At 50.4% G+C, this 24,709-nt stretch overlaps 2 protein-coding genes and 3 non-coding genes across 8 annotated transcripts in view; 2 read left to right on the top strand and 3 right to left on the bottom strand.

Moving 5' to 3' along the window:
- LOC102943236 (zinc finger protein 883) overlaps positions 1–24,709 on the top strand; it is a 2,438,435-nt gene that overhangs the window by 537,544 nt on the left and 1,876,182 nt on the right. The window lies entirely within an intron of this gene.
- Positions 1–24,709, bottom strand: part of LOC114020163 (zinc finger protein 501) — a 1,907,800-nt gene that overhangs the window by 503,545 nt on the left and 1,379,546 nt on the right. The gene's annotated exons all lie outside the window — the stretch shown is intronic.
- Positions 4,747–4,820, top strand: TRNAT-AGU. Its single transcript has one exon. It is a non-coding gene; the product is annotated as a tRNA-Thr (tRNA).
- On the bottom strand, positions 7,488–7,560 carry TRNAF-GAA. Its single transcript has one exon. It is a non-coding gene; the product is annotated as a tRNA-Phe (tRNA).
- On the bottom strand, positions 22,535–22,606 carry TRNAA-UGC. The gene has a single exon. It is a non-coding gene; the product is annotated as a tRNA-Ala (tRNA).

The following is a 24,709-nucleotide window of genomic DNA, read 5'->3' on the forward strand; positions in this document are numbered from 1 at the left end:
AGTAGAGTGAACCAAGGGGCGGGGGGTTTCATCAAGGAGAAACAAACAGAACTTTCACACCGTAGCCTGTCCAGTCATGAAACTGGTTTTCAAAGCTTCTCTGATGCACACCGCGCCCTCCTGTGCTCTTCTAACCGCCCTGGTGTCTGGCTGTATGTAACCAGCAGCCAGGTGATTTGCCTCAACCTTCCACCCTACCATAAATGTCTCCCCCTTACTCTCACAGATATTGTGGAGCATACAGCAAGCAGTAATAACAGTGGGAATATTGGTTTCGCTGAGATCTAACCACGTCAGTAAACTGTGCCAGCGTGCTTTTAAACGTCCAAATGCACATTCTACCGCCATCCTGCACTTGCTCAGCCTGTAGTTGAACAGCTCCTGACTACTGTCCAGGCTGCCTGTGTACGGCTTCATGAGCCATGGCATTAAGGGGTAGGTTGGGTCCCCAAGGAGAACTATAGGCATTTCAACATCCCCAATGGTTATTTTCTGGTCTGGGAAGAAAGTCCCTTGTAGCAGCTGTTGAAACAGACCAGAGTTCCTGAAGATGCAAGCGTCATGTACCTTTCCCAGCCATCCAACGTTGATGTTGGTGAAAAGCCCCTTGTGATCCACCAGTGCTTGCAGCGCTATTGAAAAGTACCCCTTGCGGTTTATGTACTCGCCAGCTTGGTGCTCCGGTGCCAAGATAAGGATATGGGTTCCGTCTATGGCCCCACCACAGTTAGGGAATCCAATTGCAGCAAAGCCATCTACTATGACCTGCGCATTTCCCAGGGTCACTACCCTTGATAGCAGCAGATCTTTGATTGCTTTGGCTACTTGCATCACAGCAGCCCCCACAGTAGATTTGCCCGCTCCAAATGGATTCCCGACTGACCGGTAGCTGTCTGGTGTTGCAAGCTTCCACAGGGCTATTGCCACTCACTTCTCAACTGTGAGGGCTGCTCTCATCTTGGTATTCTTGCACCTCAGGGCAGGGGAAAGCAAGTCACAAAGTTCCATGAAAGTGCCCTTACCCATGCGAAAGTTTCGCAACCACTGGGAATCGTCCCAGACCTGCAACACTATGCAGTCCCACCAGTCTGTGCTTGTTTCCCGAGCCCAGAATTGGCGTTCCACCACATGAACCTGCCCCATTAGCATCATGATGCCCACACTGCCAGGGCCCATTCTTTGAGAGAAGTCTGTGTCCATGTCCTCATCACTCACCTCACCGCATTGACGTTGCCTACTCACCCGGTATCGCTTTGCCAGGTTCTGGTGCTGCATATACTGCTGGATAATGCGCGTGGTGTTTAACGTGCTCCTAATTGCCAAAGTGATCTGAGCGGGCTCCATGCTTGCCGTGGTATGGCGTCTGCACAGAAAAAAGGCGCGGAACGATTGTCTGCCGTTGCCCTGACGGAGGGAGGGGCAACTGACGACATGGCTTACAGGGTTGGCTTACAGGGAATTAAAATCAACAAAGGGGGTGGCTTTGTGAGAAACTGAATGGCCTCCTCAAGGATAGAACTCAAAACCTCAAGGATAGAACTCAAAACTGGGTTTAGCAGGCCGTTGATTTCACAGAGGGAAGGAGGGAGGGGGAAATGAATACAAAACCAATCTGGTCTATTTCTTGTTTTGAGCCACTTCATCTATCTTTATACATCTTGCTGGCAGCAGACTGCAGTACGACCGCTAGCCATCGTCATCTCCTGGGTGCTCGGCAGAAGACGGTGCAGTATGACGACTAGCCATCATCTTCTGCTAGCTGCAGGTTAAAAGACTGCACTGCCGGTAGGACTCAATCGCCATGAGAGGAAACAAGGGAAATGACCTGGCTGAGTCACTCCCATGTTTGCCCAGGCGCCCAGTTAAAAGAGCACCCAGGACTACGTTGACGATGGCTACCAGTCATACTGCACTGTCTGCTGCCAAAGGGCAATTTGCTGCTGTGTAGCAATGCAGTACCATGTCTGCCAGCACCCAGGAGACATACAGTGACGGTGAGCTGAGCGGGCTCCATGCTTGCCATGGTATGGCATCTGCACAGGTAACTCAAGAAAAAAGGAGCAAAACAATTGTCTGCCCTTGCTTTCATGGAGGGAGTGAGGGAGGGAACAGGGGCCTGACGATATGTATCCAGAACCACCCGCGACAATGTTTTAGCCCCATCAGGCACTGGGATTTCTACCCAGAATTCAAATGGGCGGCGGAGACTGCGGGAACTGTGAGATAGCCACCCACAGTGCAATGCTCCGGAAGTTGACGGTTGCCTCAGTACTGTGGACACACTCCGCCGACTACATGCATTTAGAGCATTTGTGTGGGGACACACACAATCAACTGTATAAAAATGCTTTCTACAAAACCGACTTCTATAAATTCGACCTAATTTCGTAGTGTAGACATACCCATAGATGAAAAATGGAGCAGTTAGAAGAAAAGTCCCAGAGACCGGCAATGTGGCTAATCTGGCCAAGGCCCTGTTAATATGTAGGCCTGTTTGTTACCCGGAGATAGAATTTTGCATTTGATTTTTGTTACTCTGATAGCCATACTAATATATGTGAAAAAAGAACAAAGAAATTGTTTGTTGCTTCTGCCCAGCCAGATGGGTTTGTTGGCATAATGGAAAAGTTAAGTGATAGAGCTAAAGTGTTACTAGGTATGGTGGGAGTGTAATATACGAGCATACGCTGGAGGGCTGCCTGGCTCCTCTCTCAAGCCAAGGTCAAGCAGCCAGTTGGGAGGGGCAAGGAGGGGGGATGGAGGGAGGCATAAGACACACTAAAAGCCAAAGAACAGCCTGGCCTTGACCGGTACACAACCTCACTTCTTACCTCTCCCAAAAGAGGTGACACTGAGCTCCCAGACTCGTGATCCTCCAAAGTGGAACATGACCATAAATTGTAAGTGGTGGGACCAGGGGCATGCACTGCAGGTATATTTGGGCCTGCTAAGAAAGAGGAGGGGGAAACAGGGACATGGATAAAAGCTCTGAGGTGTCAAAGCTGGGAACAGAACACTGGGAAACAGACTCTGCTGGCATGTGGAGCTATGGATATGCTTGCTTGAAACTAACCCAATAAACATCACATTGCCTGCACTTCGGACTTCTGGTCTCATGATCTGCCTGCATGACAAGAACCAGGGGAGTGGGTGAAAGGAAAGCTGCCTAGCAGACACCTGCTAAGTAAAGAGGAGATTCAGGATCCAGCACCCAGTGATGCCTGGCTGAATGTGTCTCCTCTCCCCACAGCTTGGCGATCATTTGAGGAAACGGAGAAGACTGCCTTTGTCTAGCTGTACATTGCTTGCAAAAGAAACAGGTCTTTTTGGTGACAAGTGTTGAAAGGAGGCACTAGACAAATGTGGAGACAAGAAAAATGTCCCCATAACTGAACTTGCATCTGTGGATGTTGAAGCCACAACAAAGAGTTCTAAACACTGTATGGCCATGGCTGGTGTCAGAAGAGTCTCTACCAAAGCATTTTCCACCAGCACAGGCCTCTCTATGCACAGAACTCCCGGTAGCTTGGTGTCTATAGGCAATGGAGAACTCTATTTTGGCATCTCTTTGTCTCTTTTGTGGTGAACATCTGCAGTGGCTGTTAAAAGGCCCCTAGATAGTGGTCTTTGGGAACAGCTGGCTGAAGAGCCTTCCTACTAATGAGGAGAGCCTGGCTTGGCCTGCCAGTTCTTCCTTGCTGAACCTAGTGTGTCTGTTGGCTCCTTTTTTGTATCTTTTTTCATAAAAAAGTCAGCACAATCCTTCTAAGGGGTTGTTCAAGCCAGAGAGAGTCTTCCTTGCAGCTAAATCTTGGTGCCATGGGGCATGCCTCACCACTGTGGCACCTTCTGCTGGCCATTCTGGGAATTAGCTCTCATTCTCCAGTGCGCCTTCATCTAGTGGCATCTGGCTGCCATCTGTTCTATCATTAGGACCCATCTCGCTCCCAGGACGGCAGCGTCCTCTTATGACAGCCCTCCGGCTGTGCCCCACTCAGTTCTCTCCCTAGCTTCCAGGGGAGGCAGCTGTTCTCTACCCAGACACTTGTCTCAGTGGCCGGGTGCAGTCCAGTGTCAGTGGCAACTGAGGCAAAAGGGGTGTGTGTGTGGCAGTCACACAGTGCGGCACCTCCAACCCCTGCTGTCCGTTTCCCTGGACCACTTCCCCACAGCCCTAGTACCTTTCTCTGCCTTTGGATCAGGGCCTCAGCCTGGCAGTAATCAGCCGGGCACTCACTCATAGTCCCCTTACCCAACCAGCACTACTCTGATCAGAGTGACAAACTCTTGCTCTGCTGAGCAGCCCTTTATATATGGGATGCTCCAGCAAGCCTTCTCCTGATTGGCTCTCCCAATAAGCCCTTTCCTGATTGGCTGGGTTCTGTGCAGCCTCTGCAAGGCTGCCTTAACCTTTCTCCTGCTTGTGTGGGGCAGTCGCCCCACCACACTTGGAAAGTTGCAAATGAGAAGTCTGGAGCTGATGGAAAGGTTACCATGACTCAGAATTGAGCCAAGGTTGCTGCGACTGAAACACAGATCACTAACCACTATATGATCACAGTGGCTGGTGGGAGAAGCACATGTTAGAAGCCTTCTGTCAACTGAGCTATGGCTTTCTGTGCATAGAGAGCCAGACACCTCAAGGTCTGCAAGTCTTGAGGGAAATGGGGAACATCCGTACTTTGGAATTTGCAGGTGTTGTCCTGGACCATCAAATGGAACAGCTGAAAACATTTTCTTGAGACAGGCACCATGGCTTAGCTGGCTAAAGCACCTGTCTAGTAAACAGGAGATCCTGGGTTCAACTCCCAGTGGTGCCTTGTTGTATGGCTTCTGGTCTCATCTGCTCATATTTTCCTATGTCTATAGGAAACAGAAGAGCCCTCCCTTGGTAATCCACGTAATAGCTTGCTAAGGAAAAGGCTGCTTTGGAGAGAAACATTGAAAAGAATCAGATCACAAACCTGGAGTTGATGAAAAGGCTGCCGTGACTGGCATTGGCAAGGCGGTTGCTTTGACTGCAATTGCTGCAACACGAGAGCCCGTGCCACACGTCCTTGTGATTCTCTGGGGATGTCTACACACAGATGTCCTGTCACCTTCCTTTTGATTGTCATTGATGAAAAATGGAGTAGTTAGGAGAAAAGTCCCAGAGAGTGGCACTGTGGATAAGCTGGCCAAGGCACCTGCCAGGTAAAGCAGAGTTTAGAGATGCAGCACCTAGTGGTGCCTTGCCAAATGTGTCTGCTCTTCCCACCTTTTGGTCAATCTTTTGAGGAAACAGAGATGAGTGCCTTTTCCTTGCAATGCAAATGCTTGCAAAAGAAACAGGTCGCTTTTTTCTGACAAGTATCGGAAGGAGGCACCTAAGAAATGTGGAAACAAGGAAAAGGTCACCATAACTCAACTTGCATCCATGGCTCTTGAGGCCACAATGCAGAGTACGAAGCACTGTATGACAACAGCTGCTGACAGACGGGTCTTTTCCAAAGGCATTTTCAATTGGCAGGGTCCTCTCTGTGCGCAGAATTCCTGATAGTTTGATGTCTGCAGGCACTGGAGATCACTATTTTGGCATCTCTCTTTCTCTGTCCCAGTGAACATCCTCCATGGTTGTTGAAAGTCTGTGATGGGATCTCCGGGATGCAACCTGAACAGTGGGACCCCAGAGCCCTGTGTCCCACTGCCTGGACTCCCTCTCACACTGGATGGATGCAAGTTGTTGGTCTGGTGGCCAGAATTATTTACAGTCAGGATTTCCCCCCAACAGTACCCCACAGGGGTTCAGGGTCATCTCCAGCACAGGGAACACAGGGAGGCTTAATGCTTGAGCTGCAGCATGTGCTGGGCAGCCTTAAGGCTTGGCTCCTGAAGGCAGGAGAGAAGAAGAAGACTTGGCCCCCAGAGGGGCAGGCTGGGGCTTCCTGGATGCCATTCACTCACAGACAGCCCCCTGCCCCCACTCCAAAGCCATCAATGGTGCCCCCAAGTTGGCCAGAAAGGAGAAGCGGTTGTCACTGGAACAAGTCCACCCACAGCTTGCAGGCAACTCCCAAGACTGCCACTGCACACAGAGTGATCAGACAGCAAATGTGAAAAATCGGGACAGGTGGTGGGGGGTAATAGGAGCCTATATAAGAACAAGACCCTAAAATCAGGACTGTCCCTATAAAATCGACACATCTGGTCACCCTAACTGCACACCATCTTGGCCAGAAAGGAACCCACTCGGACTCACCATTGCTTCTTTTCCTTCCATCCACAACCCCACTTCTTCTCCTGGACTGCAAGTAGCCATCGCTGGGCTGCCAAGAGGCAGGCCCAGGATTCTACCTCTCGGCAGCCAACCGCCTGAGAAGGGCAGGCGGGGGCTTCCTGGATCCCAGTTGCTCACAGCTAGCCCAACTCCCTTCTCCAAAGCCATCAATCACTCCCCCGGGTCGGCCACAAAGGAGGAGTGGTTCTTGCTGCCCCACGGGTGGCAGGGAGCCTCTCAAGCCCATCACCGCACCCCCAGCTTGGCCAGAAAAGAGCGCTGGCGTGCACACACTCAAACTCAGCTTGGCTTGTCTTCCTTTCACCAAGAACCATCCTTCTTCTCCTGGGCTGCAAGTAGCCATCCCTGGGAAGCCAAGGGGCAGGCACAGGATTCTACCTCCCAGCAGCCAACTGCACCTCCCCAGGCTTTGGCAGAACGAATGGTGACGCTCTGCTAACCCCACTGAGACACTTAGCTTCTGCCCTGCCTTCCTCAGCATGACTTTCCTCTTTTGCCCTATTCCTGCCTCACTCCCTCCTTTGGCAAGTCACGCAAAGGAGGGCAGCCGGAAGGGCCAGACTTCATAGGCCAAACTCCAAGCCACAAGTCTCCAAAAGGTGACTGGCCCAGATCCTCTAGCTTTCCCCGGCTGATGCGGGGGCGCTTTCTCCGTGCATTTCACCACCCTCTGTCCTGAGGGGGTTGGGGTTATTGCAGGGACAGGCCAGTGGCAGAAGGAGGAGCACCTTCCTGGACAGCAAGGGAAGCTGGGAAAATAAAGCCACTGTTTCTGAACCAGAGCTCTTTTGCATGTTAGGCAAATGTGATAACCACTACAGTATAGAAACTCCCTCATAATGCTCTGCCCTGCTCCTCAAATTCCATCCACTTGGGTGGCGCTAGCCCTGACATACCGAGGGGCAAACCTGGAGAAAGCGGCATCAGCCCTTCAATGGATCAGCTGGAAGAGAAGAGGACAGTAGCCAGCACTCAGGAAGTCATCTTTTATGTCGCCCTTTTGACTCCAGCTTGAAAGGGAGCTTCTTTTTCTTCCCCTTGCTGAGAAACAGCAAGAGAAGAAAGAAAGCTCAGGTGGGCCAACTGGGTGCAGAAGCCCACGCTGTCTTTTCCTGCGGAGGAGCCCAAAATTAGGGACTTGTGTCGGGGAAAGGCACCGCTGCACTTCCAGAAAACAGCCCACCCCTGCACAAAGAGGGATGAAAGAGCATGCCAAAGCCTGGGATCGAACCAGGGACCTCTAGATCTTCACTCTAACACTCTCCCAACTGAGCTACTTCAGCAACTGTGGGGGTTGCTTTTGGCCTGCTGCTTCTCACCTTGAAGCTTATTCTCAATAAAACATAGCTCCGGTGGACAATGTCCAATACAGGACTGACATCTTTTGCTATTTTATCACTTGAAAATGTCAGTGGCCAGTCTTTGTATCTCTCTGTGCTACGCTTCAGTTCATGAGGGGAAAGGCGAGATAAGCGACCTTTGAACTAAAGGACTCAGGTTATCAGTCTAACGCTGTCTCTTACTGTAACTCTAGTTAATACTGGTCCACCCTGTGTTGGTGGCCGTTCAATTTCTAGATGTTAGTACATTTCAGTTACTGTTAAAATTAAAAAGTTTCTATATGCTTAAAAGAAATGATTTTTTTTATTTGCTTCTATATGGGATGAATAAATACAGATTTACAGATCCTAGCCTGCAAATATATTGTCTTATATGATACAGAAAATCATGCATACAAATTGTGCATCAAAACCATGAAATGAGTTACAAATGCAATAAAAAATAAAGTATTCAATGGTTTAATATATGGAGCTGGGGCGGGGGGGAGATGGACCTAGGGGGGCACCGAAGATGCTTCTCGCCTGGGGTGCCATTTGGTCTAGGGGAGGCCCTGTCAGGGAGAGCAGGAGTTCGTTTCACATGCCTATTTTCAGGCTGTAATCTGTGGGCACCCTGCTCTGTGGGAGGGATCCCAGGAGCCCAGACTCAGGGCTGGAACAGGCCCCTGATTTAGGGGTGGCTGCATGGTTTACAGCGCTCTGATGTCTCAGACAATCTGCAAAAAGAAAAGGAGGACTTGTGGCACCTTAGAGACTAAGAAATTTATTTGAGCATGAATGCATCCGATGAGCTCACAAAAGCTTATGCTCAAATAAATTTGTTAGTCTCTAAGGTGCCACAAGTCCTCCTTTTCTTTTTGCGAACACAGACAAACTGTCTCTCCCAAAGCCTTGGATCTGCGTCCCCAGAAGGCTCCTGCACCGCCTCCTCTCCCTTCACATTCTATAGAAAGGAGCAGCATCAACGGTTAGGGATGAACCATCGGGCACTACGTGGGTGGCAGAGACTTCAGGAGTAAACCCAGCACCCATAGCAGAGCGGAAATATAAGGCTTTTTCTCTTTACGTGCTATAGCTCAGAGAGCTCTTTTAAATGTCTCCCCTCCCACAACCTGGGAAAGGGAAAGGATTCCCTGGTTCTGGCTTGATTTGAATGAGGATCATGGACCCTAGAACCATTCACTGCCCTTTCCTAGAGAAACCTGTGATACACAGAATGGGGTTGAGATAAATGCTTACTGGAGTCAAGAATTGCTCTCCTGGAATACCAGCAGCATTGGGCAGCTGGAAATCCCACAAAAGGAGCTGAAACCTTGGTGGTTCAGAAATAGATCTCCTAGGTACTGCATGGGAGGTCTAGGTTTGTTTTCTGGACAATAGCAGTCTGAGTTTTATTGCCTACAAATTTCAGTAGAAAAATTCAGACCCAGACTGTGTGTGGCGTGGAGCTCGATTGCAGTTTCTTTGGGTTTGATTTGGTTTGTTCTCTTATTCTCCTTTTAAAAGCCCTTGAGCATTTTGACGGGTAAAATGTTTGTACAGGGCAAAGGAAAAGTAAGAAAAGTTAAAAATCTGCGTTGGAGTGAGGGGGCCTCTGTGTGCCAGGGCAGGGGTGGAGATTTTCATGGGAAGAGGTTTAAGGGATAAATGAGAGGCTTTTTCTGGAACATGGGGAGATGTTTTGCAGTTTAATTTTTCCAAAGGGAAACCTCCCCACGTTCTCTGTGCTGCTGTGATGAAGTGGGAATTTTCTGGATGTTTTGTATACATATTGTGTAGGGTTACCATACATCCGTATTTTCCTGGAGATGTCCGGCTTTTTGGTTCTTAAATCGCCACCCGGGAGGAATTTTTAAATATCTAAAAAAGTCCGGGATTTTGCCACATCGGTCAGGATGCCCTTTGTCCTGATATTGGGGATTGCTCACCATGTGCACCAAAGTCCTGGGCCAGGTGGTGCTTCCTGGGGCAGCTCCCAGCGCCTGCCCGCTGGCAGAAGCCTGCAGTGTGGGTGGCCCCTAGGCACAGAGGAAGAGGGGGTCTCCACGTGCTGCACCGGCTCCCTCCTGCCCAATCAGAGCTGCGGGGGTAGGGCTTGCAGGCGCCGGCAGTGGGCAGAAAGCCCTCCACTCCCTCCTGATCTGACCCGAGGAGCCAGAGGGACCTGCAGTAGGAGGGGTGAGTAGGCGAGCGGGGGTGGTGAAGAGGCAAGCAGCGAGGGAGCCAGCAGCGGGTGGGGTCCAATGGGGCAGGGAGGGGGTGGAGTTGGGGTGGGGAAGGGGTGGAGTTGGGGTGGGGCAGGGGTGGAGGGGTGTGAGAAAATCCCTCCCCCCCCCCCGTGGAGTGTTCTCTTTTTTGAAAGTTCAAATATGGTAATCCTAATATTGAGTATACCTCAGTTTCCCCTAATTGTTGCACGAATATCTAGGTCAGAGGTCCAAAAGGTGGAGTGGACCCCACCAGGTGGGATGGAGTAACATTCACTGGATTGCAACTGGGGCCTGGGCCAGCCCCCACAGCAGGTGGGGAGAGAGGACCACCAGCTCCACTCCTGTCCCCAGCCCCAGCTGCTGGACCTGGCTGCCGGCACTGCTCCCAAGGCTCCACTCCCAGCCCTTCTCCTGGGCTCCGCTCCTGGTCTCGGCCCCCACCCCCAACTCTGGCCCATGCCTCAGCCCCTTACCCCATCCGTGTCCCTTCCCCCATAGCTGTGGCCCCACTCCCAGCCGTGGATCAGGGTGGGCATGGACAACGGTAAGGGTGGAGTGACACTCAAAAAAGTTTTCAGACCACTGATCTAGGTGGTGGGACAAGGGTGTTTAATCTTTGCAGAGACCCCTAAAGGGCAGGTGTGGCTGCTGTCTAGCTGCTTGGGCCCAGACAATGGCCACAAATTCTGTGTCCAGGTCATACCTGCCGCAAGCAGCCAGCTGGCTGGGATGAGTAGGAGAACAAAGAAAGAGGTGGAGGCCAGGTGACCAGTTTGTCTGGGAAACAGAATGAAGGACAGAAGAGAGGCAAAAGGGCATGGCTGAGGTTCAGCTGTTGGAAGCAAGGAGTCTGCTGCTTTGGGGACTTGAGGGGAGAGTCCAGGCTCTGAGTTCTGGGTCTCCCCAAGATGGACTTTGCTGAATCTTCCGGCTTCCTGTGCTAGCAAAGAACTTTCCCATGATTTATTCCAGACCACTAATAAAAGCTTCTGTTTTACAACGCTGGCTGAGAGTCACTGGTGATTGTGGAAGTTGGGGTTGCATGACTCCCCTTCGGGGGTGGGGGGGAGTGTAAGGCTTTCCCAGGTGTCCTACTAAGATGACTCACCACAGGAAGCTCTTGGTGTGGAACAGGGGTGCTGAAAGGTCCAAGGTCAGTCCCAGGAGGTGCTGAAGCCAAGGAGGCTTCCCCAGTAAGGGCATGCCCTGCGGGGTGTCACACTGACGAGGACTCTGCCCGGGGTTGATTCTGAGCTGTTCCAGAGCACTGAGCCTGTGTGCCCGTGACCGCCCCCCAGCATGTGACCTGCAGGCTCCACTCTGGCAAAGCTCCCTGCAAATCAGAGACAAACTCCCCAATTCTCCCAGTTAATCTCCCCTTGCATAGAACCCAGAGCAACTCCTGCCTAGGTGGGTCTCCTGAGTATTGAGGTGACTATCCCTACTTCTCATCTGGGGGACTACGGATTGATTCCCTGATGAGAAAGCTGTGATTCTGACACCAGGTGTATATCTACAGTTCAATTAAAACCCACAGCTGGCCTAGTGCAGCTGACTCAGGCTTGCCAGGCTTAGGGTCCAGGGGTATGCTCACGCTGGAGCCCAGCTACTGGGATCCACCCCGCTTGCTAGGTTCAGTGGCCTATATACTGAAGATGAGTTATAAATGAGGAATGTACACTGGGTGCTGTCACTGGACAGACACTTCCTAGCAGGAGACCCACCCAGTTAATGTGATATACTCTAAAAATATTGGATGACAGAAAGGCAGCCTGGGGCTCTGTATGTATCGTCTCGCAATGACTCCAGATCAACATGCTCAGGTTAGAAAGAAAGATTATTTTTTATTGCGAGCCTGGAAATAGCCTCCGGTGTGAAAGTCAGAGCTGGATTATTTCCAGCTCATGCACCCTTATCACTAATGAAGGAGTAAAGCAATGTACAAACCGATGAAGCCATAACATGTCATTTGCATCCTCAGCCCTTGTCCCTGTGACAGGATCTCCAGCACAGACAGAAATGTTACTCAGGGTCAGGAGGAGAGAGGAAAGCACTTTCCCCCGTGTATTTCCCCAGTCTGGTGTGCAAGGCAGCAGAGATGCTTTCGGCCTTTTAGGGCATTTTCTGTCACTGTTTTTTTTTCATGTTGGTGTGGGAGGAAAGACTTAAACCTGCCAACTCTGTGAACCTGTGAATGTTAAATGACCAAGTGATGAGTTAACAATAATCCTGTTACACAAGATTTGATCGGAACGAGAAAACAGAGAGCCCTTGAAGTTGAACTCTTGGGTGAATAGAATGAGCTGATTGATATTCAGCCTTGGAAGGCAATAGATTGTTACATCAGTCACAACAGCCTGGGTTGGTTTGTTTGTTTGTTTTCCCTGATAAATTGCAGAGGGTTCAGAGAAGAGCCACAGGGCTGATTAAAGGCTTGAGCAGGGAGAGAAGTTTAAAAACAAAACAAACCTTTCCTGCTCCTGCCGGCTGTGACTGCTGAGGAGATTTTCCTTGTCTACTCCAAGGTCTCTCTTCTGCCAGATTCTTAGCCAGTGAGGCCACCCTGCAGGCGAGGGCAGAGCAGTTTGGTAATAGGCTGCCGGACTCACCACATAAGAGCGCAGCTGCTGTAGCAGCTTGACTGATCATGGGCCAACTCCTGCAGCCCTGGCAGCCCAGGATAACCTCGCACTGATGGCAATGGGAATTTAGCTTTTGGAACTAGCTGCTGGTACCTGAGGTCTCAGATATGAAGTAAGCTGGTGGCACACACAGCTTCATCCAAAGAAGTGAAGGATGTAAGCGAAAGAACAAAGTTGGCCACCTGGGGAGCTGCTGCAGTCCCATAACCACAGCTGGAAGTGAGAAGAGGAAAAACTCTCTAAAGTGCTCAAAGCAACACCGAGAAAAGGAAGTTTGTCAGTGAGATCAGTAGCAATAAATATGAAATGAAAGAGTACTTTCTCCTCTGTGATGACATGTTTGAATTGTGTTACTTTACGATGAGATAAAGTATTAAAATATGCTTCTCTAATTTCAGGATGGGTCTGTAACCATAATCGGTCTCTGTGGGAAGTCGAAGTCTCAGAATCAATGTGTAAGCACATGGTTCCACCACGAGTTCCACCAAACAGATTCCTTGGGTCGCAGAGTAGTAAAGTCTTCTTTTCTCTGTACTAGTTGCCAGAGGGGGACACAATCCATGCGGTCAGGAAACTAGAGGCAGGAAAGTCAACTTGCAGAGATACTTACTAGGCTGCCCACTCATGGGGAAGCACATCAGGGGTCTGTGGCCTGCCTCTAACCCTGCCTTTCCTGAGGATGCAGAGAATTCTGTTGCAGATCCCAAAGCTTCCTCAGAGCTCATAGGAAGCCAGGCTGTGAATGGACTCTCACATTCCCTTCCCTAGCAGCATAGAAAAAGCTCTTTTCACACATAGCAAGGGTCATCTCCTGAGACAGTCCCATGCACATGAATGCTGCAGTCACAAAGTCCAGGAATGTTGTGCATTCATAGGGGCCTTGGAAATAGAAGAGGATGTAAGCTACAATGTTTCTCCGGTGTACGTGGGGAAGAGGCAATGACTCCACTCCCCTTGCTGATTTCCAGCATAGAGTGCAAGAGAAGTGTAGGGGCAGGAATGGTGCAGAATTAAGAGGACAATAGACAGCCACTCATAGCAGGATCCCTCGATTCACTCCAACAGTTGCCTGCCTTTTCCTGTGTAAACCCTACACCTGAGTTTCCTATGATTCACCATGTTCCCCTGCTACAAAGCTGCATCTGACTCGCCCCCAGCTCTCCTGCTGATCTGGAATGAGGGAGAGAAAGAATAAGGTCATGCATCCCTGTCTTTTGGCTGCGGGTAATTTCCTCAGTCATGTATTGCCCACTGCTCCACGAGTGCTGCTGAGACCAAACATGACGGCCTTCCACTTCTTGTGGGGCAAGGATGTCCCTACCTAGTCCGGGGAAATGTGGCTTTTCTGCCGGTATTGGAACGGGGTTTGGGCCTGTTGGGCTTTGAAGCGTTTCACAGCTCTCCTGTTGTGTTTTTTCATTTTCAGCAGGTGGCTGAGCTGGAGGGCAGGTCAGGTCCGAGGGGAATGGCAGGGCAACCACAAAGAACGCAATCGACTCTTTGGATCATGGGACACACTGCGCCTAATCAATGCCGTAGCATTGTATCCCCTTTGACAGAGCGGCTGTGAGGAGCATCTTCAGCGACGAAGGCAGTCCCCCGCAGCAGTGCCTAACCGGGTTTCTGTGGCCGTGGTGGAAAAACACCCTGAGTCAGCAGCAGAGCGGAGGCGGGCGTGGGCTGGGCTCTGGGACCTGGATGAGCCTTGATTCTGTCCTGCTGGTCTCTTAATTAGGGCAGGGAAAGAGTTTTACTGCGGCAAGTGGGAGAAGTTGTGTTTTCTGTTCAGGCTTTGGTATCTGTTCCTCCAGGTTTCTCATAAGCACACAGGGACCTTAGTGGGTGCTCTCAATGCTGGATTGGCCCAGATACCATAATGTGATGTGAATTGCATTTTCCTTTTTTTTTTTTTTTTTTGGTATTTCCAGTGGCATTTGTGTTGTTGGGAGATGTTAGGGTTAAGCTGCTGGTGTGCTAACATGGCATTAGGGAAGAAAGACACAGACAAGCAGTATTTCTCCATGTGATAAACAAGTTGCCATTCTTTTCCCTTCCCCGTTGCTTGCTGAGAATTGATAAGCAATGCAGCTGCATGAAAAATGCAGTTGTCTAAAGAATATGCTTTGTGTAGAAGAAGTGTCATTTCCCCCTCGCTTCCTTTCCCAGCTACACAAGCGAGCCCTGGGTCATGGCCCCTTCCTCCCTCCCCTGAGAACTTCTGATTAAGGGAACTTGTAGCAACAAATTACTGCTAAGAAATGTATTTTCAAGGTAAAAATGCCTGTATAATATGCATAATTCTGGGTACAATAAATAGGGGTGGGTATCCTAATAGTATGGGTGTTTCTATTACTTAATAAGGGGTTTGGGGGTGTTATAACAAATGTAGGTGTTTGCATACTCGCTTAAATAGAAAAAAGTGTGCTGTAACTAACCCAGTGCTTCCTCGAGATTCGGGTCGAGGGGAACGAGTATCGCAATAAAGAAGCCTGTACTCAAATCTGCCTCTGGGTCAATCTGCTCCTTTCTTCTAAAATGTGTCTGTGATTTCGTTTTGCTTTGTATAACCGTGTTTTCTCCTGGGTCCAATATTTAACTAAAAAAAGAAGGTCTCAGGGTGCGGGGTGGAGGAGGAGGAGGTGGCTGGGGCTAGGGCTGCTAAGAGAGAGAGAGAAGCAGCATGTTTCCTGCCCTCTTTTTCTAGACTAGTTTCTCTTCTGCACCAAACTTGCCTCTTTACTATGTGAGCCTGGTTCAGCTCAGTTGGTAGAATATCAGACTTTTAATCTGCAAGTCCAGGGTTCAAATCCTTGCGCAGGTGGAGAGAATCTTCCCCCCTGTGGTATCCCCCAAGGACATCAGGAGACATTTCCTCAGGACCCGATTTGACATCATTTTTTTCTTTTCAGGACGTGAGCTTTCCTACGAAGGGCCATTTCTTACCTTGGACTGAAGGGGCAACTTCCTCACATGCCCACTGGCCTCACAGTCTGGAGGAAGAAAGGCCTCTGGGCCTGCAGCAAACTGCTGGCTGCCGACTTGTTGAGCAAATGCAGGGCTGGCCAGAGAGGCCATAGAAAGAGTAGTTCCCCAAATCTAAATATCCCTAAATTGCGGCTCTATTAAATCATTAACTGCATTTTCCTCATCTGTGAAAGGGTTGAAAGAAACTTAGCTATTGGATATAATTTATTCATTGAGACCTTTTAAGCTTCTGCTTATAATAGTCTCAATAAGGTCTATATCAGTGTTACAGTGAGGTGACAGCTTTAATTGGCTCTGCGGTTGTGGCTTAAAAAGTAAACAATAATTTGATTTCAGTATTGAAATATTCAGTTCAGTGCAATCCAGATTGAGCTGTTGGTTTCAATTCTCTGTTTTAGGATTTAAAAGGGTGGATTTTCTGCTCTATTTATCTCATTATTTGCCTAAGCTGCTGACCTGGTTTCAATGTGATATCATTAATTCGTTGATTTGACCCAAACGTGAGAACAGTATTGTTTCACCCTTCGTTAGCTGAGTGGTGTTTATAGTGGTTTTGCCTTAGTGAGCTGTATTGGTGATTGTATTGGTTCATTTTAATAAACTGTACAGAAGGGGTATAGAGTCAAAATTCTTTCAGTGAGCACCATGGGCTGGAACCATAGCAAATCTGGGTGGAGATCAGCCTCTCCACAGCAGAGCCCCATCGGCTCCCTCTCAATTTAACCCGAGTCTCACCGGGAAGCAGTTGAGGTGGGCATCAATCTAAGGGCCAGCTGAATCCAGTAGCACTCATGGCAGTACAAGGGAAAATAAACTCCCCCATGCAGGCTTTTTGGAAGTGTGTGTGTGTGTGTGAGGGCCGTGTGTCTGCAGGAGGGATCACTGAATGGACTGGTGTCTATGAGTGGGTGGAACTTACTAGGCATTTACTGTCCTATTCAGTCATAACCAGAGCCCTCATTGGACTCACCCTGGTGAGGGCCAGCTGAGGTTCTGGATCTTGTTTGAAGGGACCTAAAGGGAAGGGAAAAGCTCCTCCCCTTGATGGTCTGAGAATTCAGGCCCCAACATTGAGCTTCACCCAAGCTTCCCAGGAACTGGCTACACACAAACACCTGCTGCCTGGGAAAGGCATGGAGTACCCCCAGGCACCACTCCAGCACCACAGCTCTCACATGCCTCCCGCTACAGGAACTAGCCCCAACAGCTGCAGCAGTAACTAGAGGTGGGGGCAGTCTGAGCCTGGGCCTACAATCTGCTCCCTCCAAGAAAAGCAGGCCCCGGAGGAGCAGCAAACACTGAAGGTGGATTTCTTTCCGGCTCTGGGTAGAGCGCGCTTTGCACTGCTGCAGGAGAGAGCCCTCGAGGAGCAAAAGTGCCAAACACTCCTCACATCATGCCTCAGAAAGGAAACCCAAGTCAGCAAATTCACTTAAAGATGGAGGCAGAGACACAGCTCCCGCTTCCATGCAGTGTCTGCAGTTATCTAAGAGACACAACAACCCCCCAGTGCTTTTCATGTGAGCACAAGGTCTTTTTTTCCTCCAGGTTGCAAGGCCAGTGGGGAAGTCCCAAAGTTGCCCCTCATGGAGCCAGGAGTCCCCACACCTGCTGGGTAAAAAAACAAGCCACCAGAAAGTGGTCCATAGTCTCAAGTGGCGCCAGAGCCTGACACAGCACCCCTGGGCAGCCTTTGCTTTGCACATGCCAGCCATGCACATTTGTAAATACTTTAAGGCTCCTGTCAGTAAGTTCTGGGGACAGTTGCTCACCTTCAGAGGAAGCTCCCTAAAATCAGAGTGTCTCACCCAGTGGTACATCGAATCTCTGTTCGGACCGAGATGAAGCGGGGGCCTCACTGCTTTGGCTGTTGCTGCAGTGAGAGAAACCACTGTTATGGATGAAGCCATCCTGCAAACACCTTCCACCTAGCCGCCCACTGAAAAGCCCGTAGGAGGTAAGGTGGGAGTGGAGAGAAAGGGAGGCCCTCCTAATCGTCTCCCACTTCTGCCACCATCGACCACCCCGTACCTGGGGCTGCATCCAATGGGCTCGAAAAAAATACAACCAGATCCGAAGAGTCAGTTGCGTTCTTTGTGGTTGCCTCGCCATTCCCCTCAGACCTGACCTGCCCTCCAGCTCAGCCACCCACTGAAAACTGAAAAACAAAAAAGTAGAACAATAAAAGGCTTCAAAGCCCAACAGGCCGAACTCCCCTTCTAATACGGCAGAAAGGCCACACTTCTCCTGACTAGCTAGGGACATCCTATTGCCCCACAAGAAGTGGAAGGCCATCGTGTTTGGTCTCAGCAGCACTCGTGGAGCAGGAGGAAATACATGGCTGAGGAAATTCCCCGCTGCCAAAAGATAGGTCTTGAGCATGACAACCTTGTAGGCTAATGACAAGGTCCACTTACGCCACTGGCCGAGCCGTTCCTCACAGGCCAGCAACTGCTTCTCCCAGTTCGTGTTCCCCACCTCGTCCCCGACCGAACGCTAGAAGGCCCAGCTCATCAACCTGCCCACTCTTGCAGCCCTCCTCTTCCGCCCTGACTGACAGGGAGGAGTATTAAGCCTCCCTCCCTTAGGCCAGCCCTTCAGCATTCCTGGGGAATACCAATGCCGCCCAAGTGACTTTGGGCCAGTAGGTCAACCAATAGGGCTACCTCCTAGGCCAGGCTTGCAGCCCAGCTTCAGGACTGAGAGGAAATGCAGATCACATCCCTATCTACAGGACTCCAGGCATGACCAGCCTTCTGGATCAAACATCCCCTCTTGTGCTCAAGTCACAACAGCTAGTGGGCAAAGAACAGGCTCCCATGTAATTTGAGAGAGCAAGATGAAGCTTTGGAAACCCCAGTAGGGTTAGCTGGCAACCAAAGGGCCCCAAGGTGACTTGAACTTGGATTGTAGAATTCAAAGCCCTGAGTGCTGGCCCTTAAAACATGGGACCAGCAGGGGACCCCCCAAACTCTATTGACTTCTGGCAGGGAGGACTCTATGGGGACAATTTTTTCTGGCAAGGAGGACCCTGTGGGAACATGCCTCTCTGGCCAGCCCTGTATTTGCTCAACAAGTCAACATGCAGCGGTTTGCTGCAGACCCAGGGGCCTTTCTTCCTCCAGACTGCGAGTCCAGTGGGCATGTGAGGAAGTCGCCCCTTCAGTCCCAGGCAGTAAAGGGCCCTTCCCAGGAAAGGCCAAGTCCTGAAAAGGAAAGAGTGCAGTCAAGGAGTGTCCTCAAGAGATGGCTTCTGAAGTTCTTGGGGGACATCACAGGGGGAAAGTGGTCCTCAGCTTGACCTGGGACTTGAATCCTGGACCCTCAGATTAAAAGTCTGATGCTTTACAAACTGAGCTAGTGAGTATCACGTACTAAAGAGGCAACTATGGTGCAGAACAGAAACTAGTCAAGAGAAAGAGGGCTGGAAACAATACAGAAAAACTGTTACTCTTGCTCTCTTAGCAGTTCTAGCCCCAGCCTGCTCCTTCATCCTGTGCCCTGAGTCCTTATTCTTTTTTAGTTAAATATCAAATCCAGGAGAAAATTTAGTTATACACAGCAAAATGAAATCACAAACAGAAATGTCATTGGAAATACAAAAATAAAAGGAAAATGCAATCCCCATCACTTTATCGTATCTGGGCCATTCCTGTATCGAGAGCACCCACTAAGGTCCCTGTGTGCTTACGAGAAACCTGGAGGAATTCATACCAAAACCTGAACATAAAACTCAACTGCTCCCAGGTGCCGCAGTGAAACCCTTTCCCTGCTGTGACGTTGCACTCCATGTGATTTTATGAAAGTATGCTAATGAGTGTGAATATAATGTAATTAGAATATGCTTCATGCAAAAGGTCTCTTGTAAGGTATCATTACAAAGCTTATAATCTACTGTGTGTTTTCATCCTATTTGTATGAATGTATCATTCTTGTATCTGAAACTAGAAATATGAACTATAACTCTGAGGTCCTGTTGTAATTATGCAAAGTGTGGGCCATTAATGGCGGTTTGGAATCTTGATGGCTCCCATTGACCAGGGCAATTGAGTGTAGATGGCTCTGTCTACCTGCAAGCCTTCCTGTGAGTCAGGACGGGAAGAACGAAGGCTTGGGGTCTCACAGGACAATCTGGGGCTTTTCCCCAGGAGAAAGACAAAAGATTCCTGCCTTGGGCCTAAGTTATATAAGGGGGTGGAACAGAACAAAGGGGGCTGGAGTCATGAGAAATCCCCTAGCTATCTCCTGAGCTGGAACAAGGACTATACCGGGGGAAAGATTAGGGCCAAGACAAGAAATAAGTCTAGTCCGTGAAAGAAGCTTATTGGAAGATCTCTGACGGTGAACAACATAGCTGAAGTCAACGTATTTACAATCGATTTACCAAGGTGTCTTCACCGTGGTGAGTCAACTGCTGCCACTGCCCCGTCGATTCTGCCTGCACCTCTCGCCGAGCTGGAGTACAGGACTCGAGCGCTCGGGGGTCGATTTACCGCGTCTAGACTAGACGCGATAAATCGACCCCCTCTGGATCGATCGCTGCCCGCCGATCCAGCGGGTTGTGTAGACATACCCATAGAAAAGTGTGTTAGATGGATGGGAGGGCGTCTAGAAACCACTCTCCTATACTTTCTTTTCTCTGATTGACTTTAGAAAAATAGTTGCCCTCTTTGAGGCTTGAACTCAGGACTTTCAGAATATGAGACTGACATGCTGCCAACTGTACTAAGAAGCCACAGGAGAGCTTTGGGCTCTGTGCATATAGGATCCTCCTTCAGCAGTGACTGGGGCAGGAAAGGAGCCAGGGGTGTGCTGGAAGAAGCAGGGAGATCTGGTGCCCAGAGACCTGTCCTGGCAGCTTTCTCAGCAGCAAATAAATCAATTCTCCCTACCAGCAAACAATCTACCAGAAATAATGGCAGCATGGGATGGGTGTTCCCGAGCTACACACTTGCACATTTTAGAATTTACTTGCATTACCCTAGTTTGGCGTTTCCCCTGTGAATTGGGCAAGGCAAGTTGGGGAAGCTACATGGGCAATAGAAACCAGGGCTCTAGGTAAGGCTTGAGCTCATAACCCCAGCAGCAGTCCCCTTTGCATTAACCAGTTGCACCCACTGCCGGTGCTTCTTACACAAAATAGGCCATTACCAGTCTCTGTGGTTCACACCTTTGCCTGGTAATTGAAAGGCAGATGCTTCAAACCTCCCTAAAGATGTGGCTTTTCAGTGACGAGACTCCAGTACATTTTAACAGGAAGAAAATCTCCTCTATTCTGGTCTAGCCCCATTTGACTCCTTCTGCCTGTCTTCTCCCCCAGCCCCCTGTCTCTTTCCTTCCCCACTGGGGCCCTGCAGAGAGGAGCCCCAGTCAGTCTCTGTCACAGAGAGTCTGTATCCCGTAAAGGGAGGGAGGGGTCACTCTAAAACATTGATAATGGGGAGAGGAGGGGTGTGTGATTAGGGGGAGAAGGGATGGAGAACTAACAGTGGGGCTCAGAGAGATTCCCCCCAGATCGGGGAGATCCCCTGCTGCCCACCATCAGCCAGCTGTGGGAAGAACAACTTGGGATTGCTTGGGGAAGCCACTTTTAAAAACACAAGTGTACCATGCCAATTACATTTTAATAAAACCAAAGCCTCCTCAAACCCAGTGTCACAATCACTGGGATGACTTTGTCCTGATATTTTACTGGCCACAGCCACAAAGCGAGTCAAATTACAGCTCCCGTTTGGAGTCAATGCACACACAAGAATCCAGAGGCTTTTAATTCCTTAGGTTCTGCCGCCATTTCATTTCTATCCTGTTCCAAGATTTATTGTTGTGCAAAGCAACATTATGCCCTTGGGAGTGTCCCCCCCGGCCCCGCCTGCCACCGCCGGGCAGTTTAAAAGGGCCCGGGTCTCCCGCCACCACCACTGGCAACACAAGGGGGCTAAGGCACGCCACTCCCGGAAGTGGCTAGCACGTCCCTATGACCCCTGAGGCAGGGGGGTCTCCACACGTTGCCCCTGCCCTGAGTGCCGACTCTGCCAACTGTGGCAATGGGAACTGAGGGGGTCGAGTCTGCGGGCAGCGGTGCGCAGGGACGCCCCCAATCCTCCCGCTTAGGGGCTGATGCTAGAGGGGGGTGGGGTATGCTTTCAGGAGATGCCCGAGGTAAACGCCGCACTCCTCACCCACTCCCACACCCCCAACCCCAGTCCAGACCTCACACCCACACCCAAACTCTCTCCAAGCGCCTGCCCTCCGCACCTCCTCCTGCACCCCAACCCCCTGCATGAGCCCAGACCCTGCACCCAAACTCTCTCCCAGAGCCTTAGGCAGGTGTGGGGTGTAGGGGCAGGACTTGGTCCCATTCTGGGCACCACCAACAATTATACAAACCTGCTGCCCCTGTCCAACCCAACCTTCTGCTGATGCACCTCAGCCCCCCCCCGTGCAGGGTTGGAAGCTTGCATTGCTTAAATTCCAGGACACTGGGGGATTTCAGCTCCCCTTTGTCCAGAGGGAACCTTCTCCCCACTCCCAACCAGATTCTTGTCCATGGGATGACTGTAGGGGGGCTGGGTCCTTCTGTGCCTTTTCTTTCTCTAGGACAGGATAGGGTGCCTAGAACTGGGGCATCTGAGCACCCAGGACCTTCTGTGGAGCTGCCCTTCCCCTTCCCTTCTATGGTCTCATCTGTCATTGACTCCAGCCTGTTTTCTATCCATCGTCAGCACCATCCCAAGCCAGCTGCACTCGCCACAAAAAGACAGTGTCCCCTGGTGGGCGTAAATCACTGCCACCTCTCCTCTCTGAGCCGACTGCCCCTCCGTTTCCTTGCCCCTCAGTCTGGGCATATGGGACCTTTCCCTGCAGTGCTGGAGGATTCTCCCTTCTCATCCACCATTGTCCCAAACAGCACAGCGGGTGGGAATCTTAAAAGTACCGAGGTGACTTAGGAGCAGAAACCCCCCAGACCTTCCATGCAATTGGCACTTGCCCCTCATGGAGCAGGATTGAAACTGGTGCAGGGAGACTGGTGGGCCACATCCCAGCTGGGCATGAGCAAAACAGCCGGGGGAAAAGAGAACTTGGAGATGCTGGGGATTGAACCCAGGGCCTCATACATGCAAAGCATGCGCTCTACCACTGAGCTACATCCCCACACAGGTTATGATTGCCATGGGTTACACTCAGATCCTTCCTGTTTCCGGAGCATCCAGGGGCCTAACAGCAGCATGAGGGACACAGTCCCTGCTCTGAGGGCCAAACCTGCTCTCCTGGAGGTTGCTGGCTCTTAGGGGTCACTTTGCAGCAGGGCCAGATTCTATGTGTGGGGCAGAGAGAGTGCCTGCCCTGGACTCAGGGGCAGAGATACACTCAGCCCTCTCCCCTGCATTGGCGGGGGGAGGGTGCTGCCACCCCCTGCTGGAAGGTCATGGTGGTGGGGGGCTCAGTGAGCAGCTCAACACCTGACCCTGCTGGCAGAAGTGGTGTGGGGAGCTCCAGGTCTTTCTAGGATCTGCTATTTCCACTTGCCAGTAAAGTCCAGCTTTCCCCAGCACATTCACTGCAGTGCAATTGGGTCACTGTTTCCGTGGCTCTACAGCAAAGACTCACTCCCGGTTTCCCATCTATCTGCAGCATGATTAGCCTGTGTCAGTGGTTAATGAGGTGGATCTAGTCGTAGATGGTTATTCATTCCCCACCTGGACAATTCAGACAGTCCCTTTCCTATGCAAATCCCCAGAACCTCAGTGATCCCGGGAGCAGGGGTTGGGGTTTCCCTGAGGGCCTGAGATTTTCAGGGTTCTTTTCCCCCTCCACCTGGAGTGAACTCACTGCTAAGGCTGGATGTGCCCAGGGCCCCCTGCTTGTCCACTGTTTCCATTGCAGACGAGGAGGATTCCATGGAATTTGACACCCTGCTCTGCACAAGGGACAGAGAAAGATCTTGCTGTTCCTGCGTCTGTGCAAAGAAATTTGTGCTTCTGTGTGAAAGAGGCGGGAAATGGCCCCATGGTGGGACAATATCCTCAGGATTAAGAGCAAAGGACTCAGGCTGAGAACTGATTTCATTCCACTCATCTGGGATTTAACAAATTGTCTTCTATGGAGACACTTGTGACATTGATCCAGACTCTGGGGGTTCGGGCTGCTTTAACTCATGGTAAAAACGTGAACTTGATTCCAAGAAGGGAGAGAGGAGAAGCCTGAAGCTGACTAGTCCCTGGTTGGGGTCTCCTGGAAAATGGGAAACATCCTTTGCTGCTCCCAAGGGAGAGTGGCTACTGGTGACATTCCGGGGCTGGGATGAAAGGGGAATGTTTCATGGACTTTATGTGCACAGGGCCCCACTAACTCTGAATCCTCCATTGTAGCAGGAATTTAGAAAGTCACACCTCGGTCAACGGCAGGACGGGGGTTTGAAAAGAGATTATTTTTTTCTCCCCTTCATGAGAAAGAAAGTAAGGGCTGGCCACTCAGGTGCATAATACCACTTTTTCCTCTGGCTGAGGAGCTGGAAACCAGGCACAGATGACTGGTGTCTGCCGAAAGAGGTGGGGGGGCACAATTTCAAAGTTCAGCCCCATCCCCTTACGATCAACAGCCACTCCCAGGTGTGAACAATGCAGGGAGAGGAAGCAGCAAAGGCAGCCCCTCTCCACTTCCCCCTCCAGCAGCTGCTGTGCAGGGTGGGAGCCTGGCAGCACCGCATGATGTAGCGGGGATGCTAACCCAGGTGGGGCTCATGACCCCTGTCAAGGTTGCTCCCCCACTCTGAACTCTAGGATACAGATGTGGGGACCTGCATGAAAACCTCCTAAGCTTACTTTTACCAGCTTAGGTTAAAACTTCCCCAACGTACAAATTAATTTTATCCTTTGTCCTTGCAATATCCACTGCCACCACCAAACTCTAACTGGGTTTACTGGGAAAAGTAGTTTGGACACGTCTTTCCCCCCAAAATCCTCCCAACCCTTGCACCCCACTTCCTGGGAAAGGTTTGGTAAAAATCCTCACCAATTTGCATAGGTGACCACAGACCCAAACCCTTGGATCTGAGAACAATGAAAAAGCATTCAGTTTTCTTACAAGAAGACTTAATAGAAATAGAAGTAAAGGAATCACCCCTGTAAAATCAGGGTGGTAGATACCTTACAGGGTAATTAGATTCAAAACATAGAGAATCCCTCTAGGCAAAACCTTAAGTTACAAAAAAGACACACAGACAGAAATAGTCATTCTATTCAGCACAATTCTTTT

This window comes from Chelonia mydas, chromosome 28 (assembly GCF_015237465.2).
Source record: "Chelonia mydas isolate rCheMyd1 chromosome 28, rCheMyd1.pri.v2, whole genome shotgun sequence".
NCBI lineage: Eukaryota > Metazoa > Chordata > Testudines > Cheloniidae > Chelonia > Chelonia mydas.